This window comes from Erpetoichthys calabaricus, chromosome 4, assembly GCF_900747795.2.
Source record: "Erpetoichthys calabaricus chromosome 4, fErpCal1.3, whole genome shotgun sequence".
Lineage (NCBI taxonomy): Eukaryota > Metazoa > Chordata > Cladistia > Polypteriformes > Polypteridae > Erpetoichthys > Erpetoichthys calabaricus.
This window is the reverse complement of record NC_041397.2, coordinates 311,280,206-311,286,205: the sequence shown is the minus strand read 5'-3', so window position 1 is coordinate 311,286,205 and position 6,000 is coordinate 311,280,206.

The following is a 6,000-nucleotide window of genomic DNA, read 5'->3' as shown; positions in this document are numbered from 1 at the left end:
AAAGAGAATTGTATTGTTGTGATTAGAGTTTATTATTATATGAATAGTGTGGAGTGGAAGGTGCTTGGTGCACTGTGTTATAGTATAATAAAAAAGAATTGTACTTTTACCTGCCGTTCAGAGTGGTACCCGAGGGTTCAAGAGGCGGAGCAACGTGTCTACTGCGACAATAGATAGATAGATAGATAGATAGATAGATAGATAGATAGATAGATAGATAGATAGATAGATGAGGTCATCATAAGGTATCAGCTGCATTAACCTTTGGTAAGACCCCCAGAGCCCACTTCACTGACAGGTTTGAATGACTGCACTCTCACTACTTGCCTTCACGTTACTGACATATGGACACTGCACTCTACCTTCTTGCTCATGCGGGTCGCTGTATAGAATCCCACGGTCACGAGTTCACAAACTGTCTGCGAGACCCCAGCGCCCTCTTCACTTACTTTTTCTTTTCACACGTTCCTATATCGACTCGAGTGCGCTCTACCTGTGCGCTCTACCCTGTGCGCTCAACCTGTTTGGGGCGCTATATAAGGCGCTATATAGAATTATAAAGCACGCAGTTTCAAGCCGCGCCCCTCCCCCCCTTCTTCTAGTTAAAGTTTTTTCATTTTTGTGATTTTTTTTTTAATTATGAAAACATAAAAGTAACATTCAGCATGTGTACAGGATTAGCCTCACTGACGACGTGTAAGTCCCTAAGAGCCACTTGATCCATTTGCTTTGTCACTATTAAAATATGTCGGTGACTGAGCTGAGCCGGTTTGCTGTGGTAAGTCGCTATATAACCTCACGAGGTCCCAAGTTCACTAACTGTGGACGACACGCTGACAGCCTCTGTGTTTCTTGATCGAATCCCAAAGCCCCCAGTGGACTAACGCTGAGCCGGCTGCCCGGACTCCCTTGTGTCCCTTAAGCTCATCTGAAGTTCTCCTTCACGGTGGGCACGTCGTGACTGGAGGATGGCTGGTCACCCTGCTGAGCTGTTGGCCCTGGAAAACATTATGAAGCTGCATTGATGATTTCTTTTGGGATCGATTAATAACGTGGTGACGATGCCATGTGGTGTTTAGATGTCTGGGGTGGGGGGCTTATGGCCGAGTTTGGTGTTGTGCCTGTGCTGCAGCCTGTCCCCTCTCTGTCATTGTCACCTCCATGTTTCCCTATCGTGATGAGCACTTTTGATCGTGAGACTGTGGAGTGGACATTCACATTTGGTGGTTCGTGCCCTGGGGCTTTGCCGTTGGACTAATAGCGTTGGCATTCAGCCTTCGGAGCTGAGGACTGTGGGCTCGAGTCCCCTCTGGTTTTTGGGGACAGCTTAGCTACTATAGCTAAACAAACGGGTTTGAAGGACTGAATGATCTCCTCTCATGTGTCGCATTAGAGGTTTTATGCCAGCTCCTCTCTGCTGAATGTTAATGTTAGTCAATGGGCACGACTAAGCAGATAATAACGTGAAGCTGGCACAGCAGAGGAAGGCGCCGGATATCTCGGGAAGCAGAAAGGAGCTTACGGTGGATCAGTTTTCCAGAGCCGACGAGAGCTAATCGTTTTATTGTCACCATGTTTGCAGTAAATAGGATCTGTAACATTTCTGAGAGCCCGAAACAATCAGCAAGCTAATTATCGGCTTGACGTGTTCGCCTTTATGCGCTCCATCTGCCGCTCGCAGCGCTTTATTTATTCCTGGAATTGGAGAGCGGGCCGCGAAAACGGGGAGGCAAACAGCCGCTTGTGCATTTAGGGGAAATGAAATGAAAAGACAAGAAAATAAAGAAAGAAAGAAAGAAAGAAAGAAAGAAAGAAAGAAAGAAAGAAAGAAAAATCCGAGACGGATTCCGCAATCGTGATAAACAATTTAGAAAATGCGCGCCCGGCTTAATACTGGGGGGGCTCAGTTGACCCCTTTTGAAAGTTGCATATACTGTATATATATATATATATATATATATATATATATATATATATATATATATATATATATGTCACCAAATACTTTTAATAGTAGGCTATTTTGTAAGTTTAAAGCTGATAGGCTGGAGGGGGCTCAATAGCTCTCAAGGCATCCATTTGTTAAAATTGACTTCGGGGAGTTTATGGCTGAATGTAGATTGCATTTCTTAAACGTAAATGTTTTGGAAGAAGTGTCTGATCGGGCGATCAAATAGACGCTGGCATTCTCGCGTGCGCGCCGCCGAGGTGTGGACTTGCTCAGCGCGTGAGGAACCTGCGCGCGCAGACGGCAGCGCAAAGCGCGTGCGCGACCTAAAGCCATCCATTCTTACTGTAGCGGCCCCTTCGATAGGCACGGTGAGACTCTCCTAGGCAGCAAGGTGACAGTTGCCTTTGTCAGTGTCGCCAACCTAATAATCAGGCGCTGACGGAAGAACAGTTTGTGTCAGTTATCTGTGGCCTTTTAGAGAAATGAATAAAGGAGAAGGTGGACCGTTAAAACCATTAACCAGCAGTGGTGAAGGGAGGACGAGGGTAACGGTTGCTTTATATACTGGATGACAGGTCCATTCTGGGCGCGAGGGCAGCGCGAAAGCAAAAATGACGTCAGACATAGAGGCACGCCCCAGCATTCAGTTGGAGGGAGTTTTTTTTTTTTTTTAAGGGGGACCTCCCCTGTCCATCACACTTCGTCGATTTCAGTCAGTTTCCATTACACGTATCTAAAAGAAGGATTCATTTATTTGGGAGGGGTCCCTGCAACCAACACCACCTCAGGGGCACGACATGGAGATGACAGACCACCACAGCCCCGCGATTCAGTCAATTATTGGATTGCAGGGTACCCCTGAGCTGGCCCACCCAATAAAGACGGAGCGAATCCCACAGTCCCCTTGTGGTTCATTCCGGAGCCTCAGTGGGTGGGCTGAATTTGGTTTGTGTTTTCAGTGCTTGGTTCCTAAAAGTGATTTTCCTGGATTTTTCCCCTTCTTGCTCTGTTTTTCTTGGGATGTCGTTTTGGAATTTTGTTTTGCTTGGATTGCCTTGTGGACGACTCCGTTTTTGCCTTTGCGGTCAGCGGAGTTGTTTTGTTACGGAGCAGTTTGGAATAATAAATATTTCCCTCATGAAGGTCCTGTGTCTGCCCTATTGCTAGCCAGGTTATGATGGTTTCACATCCCCCCCCCCCCCCCCCACCAACTTTATGGAGTTTATGTGTGGACTCCCTTTGTCCTCTTAACAGGTCCACGCCATTCCGGTGCTGCCGACGCTTATCAATAACGCGCAGGTCATTGACCTGACAGCCCTGCGGAGACTCCTTCAGGAGACCAGGCGTCCAGATGATGTTCATCTTAGGCTGGTGACCACAATCTGGACCAGCCTGGTTGGGAAGGGACATTGTAAGGCACCTCGTCAGCAACTGGACGGGACCTTTGGGCCACTCGTCGGAGGTTACACCTTCCTTCAAAACTCACTGCTCTCATCTCCTCTGTCCTCTTCTGCTAATGGCTGACAATCCGTTCCTCTTTTGAGGACCTGAAAGCTGAAGGTCTGTTCTGTTTGGGGTGAGAAGCCACCTCCATTTCTCTGCTCAGAGCCAAATGCTGGACAGGGGTGGGCAGTCATTCACAGGGGACCGCTCATACGGATTTGAACCTGGGACTGTGGAAATTAGAGGCAGCAGCCGTGCTAACCACTGAGCCACCATACTAATTTGAAACACTAAGTGTAAGTGAGGCTTAAAGAAGTCTGTATGGTGGCATTTAGTATGTAAGGCGCTATATAAAACTTTATTGTTTCACTTTAAGTCTCTGATGGTAGTAATGGCTTCAAAGCTCAATAAATAATAATTAATGGCTTATCATTATTAATACATTGCTAATGTCTTTATGGTTGAGCACATTGTGAAAGGCGCTATATAAAGTGTTTAACCTGCTTAGCTGTTCTTCCCCACTGTAAGTATGAATCAATGGCTGATCATTCATCGATACTTTGCTCAGGTCTTTATGGCAGAGCACATTATAAAAGGCACTATATAACGACCGTCATTGATGTATTGTTCCCCATTCATGCATTTTCTGACTGGCTTAATTATTACCGTTTCTATGAGAGCGAGCGGATGAGGGGTAAGTCAGGAACCAACCCTGGATAAGGCACCAGTCTGTCACATGGACCACTTAGACCACCACACTCATTCATGCTGGGACCATTAAGAGTCACCAGTGATCTACACATCTTTAGGTTTTGGGGAGGAAAAGTGACAAAACCCAGAAAAAGACCCCCAGAGAGAGACAGGAAGAACATGAAATTGGAATTTAAGGTGGCGGCGCTAACCACTGAGCCACCACACTGCTTTCTAGCGTGGGACATTATGTGACAGAAATGGTGAAAAAACGTTTGAAAGTACGTTATGAAAGGCGCTATAAACAGATTATCATTCATGATGGGGCGCATTACGAAAGGCACTCTATAAAGACCATCCTGTCTGTGTTGTTTCCCATTCATCCATTCTATAACCTGCTTGATCATTCAGGGTCATGAGGAGCTGGTGTGACAGTGGAAAGTCAGGAGCCAACTGCAGAGAGTACCCCAGTCCATCACAGAGCCCACTCAGACCCCCACACTCAGTCATACTGGGACCACCAAGAGTCAGCAATGAGCTACACAAGGACACCTTTAGGTTTGAGACGGAAGACTGACAATACCCAGAAAAGACCCCCAGAGAGAGACAGAAAGAACATGAAAATCGGAACTTGAGGCAGCAGCGCTAACCCACTGAGCCACCAAGCTGCTTTCTAGCGTGGGACATTATGTGACAGAAACGTGAAAAAACAGTTTGAAAGTATGAAAGGCGCTATAAACAGCTTTATGGCTTCATTTTAAGTTTCTAATGGTGGGCAGTGGCTTTCAAGCTCTATAAATTAATTCAGGGTCCTGGGGGGCTGGTGTGACACAGATAGACCCCCCCCCACCACCCACTCTGACACAGCAGGGCTTCAACGAGACCAGCAAGATATTTCAAAAAAAGCTGGAGTGGGCCATGAGGGACCAGTCAAGATCTTGATCTATCTTGGGCTGCAGACCCCCTTGGGGACCTGGACTGGGATGAGACCCCCCTCTGGTTTGACAAATGTGGCTTCAAAGGGACCTGCTGGAGCTGAGATCATCCGTGTTGAGAAGCCCAATCTTACCAGACAGCAGTGTCACCAGACAGGGACAGCAAACCCCCCGACAAAGTGGGCTTCCAAAAGACCTGCAGTTAGTTTAGAAAAAGCTAGAGCTGGCCAGGTGACATGTCACAAGTGGTCAATCAAGCCTTCCAGTGGAGGGCGGAGGTCATCTGTGCTGTCTGTCCACCCATCAGCTACCTCAGCAGCAGACAGAAATGTCACCCAGATAGAGACAGGGCCCCCCGTATGATAAAAGGGCTTCAAAGAGACCTGTAGTTAGTCTAGATAAAGCTGGGGCTGGCCAGGTGACAAGTCACAAGTGACCAGTCAAACCCACTTGCAGGGGCAAAGATCATCCATTCTGGGCTGCAGACCCCTTGGGTACTTTAGCAGACAGCAAGGGGACCCCCCCTCACACCCCCTCTCCCCCCACTTTGACCCACTGGTCTTCACAGAGACCTGCAGTTGGCTTTGGAAAGCTGGAATTGGCCAGGTGACATGTCATAAGTAACCCGTCACCCTCACTCTTCTGATGTGGTTGAGGTCATCAGGGTTAAGATGCACAATCATCAGCTATCGTCTAATGTCACCCAGACAGGGACAGACCCCCATATGATAAATAGGGGCTTCAAAGAGACCTGCAGTTAGTCTAGAAAAAGCTGGAATTGACCAGGTGACAAGTCGTGAGTGACCTGTCACCCTCACTCTTCTGTTGGGGTTGAGGTCATTAGTGTTAAGATGCACAATCATCACCTATTTCTAATTCCACCCAGACAGGGACAGACCCCCCCTATGATATAAGGGGCTTCAAAGAGACTTGCAGTTAGCTTAGTAAAGCCAGAGTTGCCCACTTGGCCTGTCCTGAGTG